The sequence below is a fragment of the Morone saxatilis genome, unplaced genomic scaffold (assembly GCF_004916995.1).
Source record: "Morone saxatilis isolate NCDOM2014 unplaced genomic scaffold, NCSU_SB_2.0 Contig9, whole genome shotgun sequence".
In the NCBI taxonomy this organism is placed as follows: domain Eukaryota; kingdom Metazoa; phylum Chordata; class Actinopteri; family Moronidae; genus Morone; species Morone saxatilis.
Window position 1 is genome coordinate 2,159,430 of NW_023340268.1, and position 214 is coordinate 2,159,643.

A 214-nucleotide genomic window follows, 5' to 3' on the forward strand; every position below is an offset into this window, starting at 1 on the left:
CTGGAAAATCCCTCTATAAGAACTTCATAGACAGTCTTAAGTCTTTAATCCTTTAATATACAGCAGTACCAGTGTTTTCTGTACCAGAATCAGCAGGGGCACAAAGAACAGCTACAGTCAACTTAACAATTAAATGTTTAATGGCATAAATAAAGAGTTTGAGTGTCTAAATCTGGGTTTGTCAACATTTTCTGGCCCTTGTCTCTGTACTTAC

The 214-nt window shown here is 36.4% G+C and overlaps 1 protein-coding gene across 1 annotated transcript in view; it reads right to left on the bottom strand.

The window, feature by feature from the left end:
• si:dkey-14o18.2 (neuronal pentraxin-1) overlaps positions 1 to 214 on the bottom strand; it is an 8,649-nt gene that overhangs the window by 2,737 nt on the left and 5,698 nt on the right. The window lies entirely within an intron of this gene.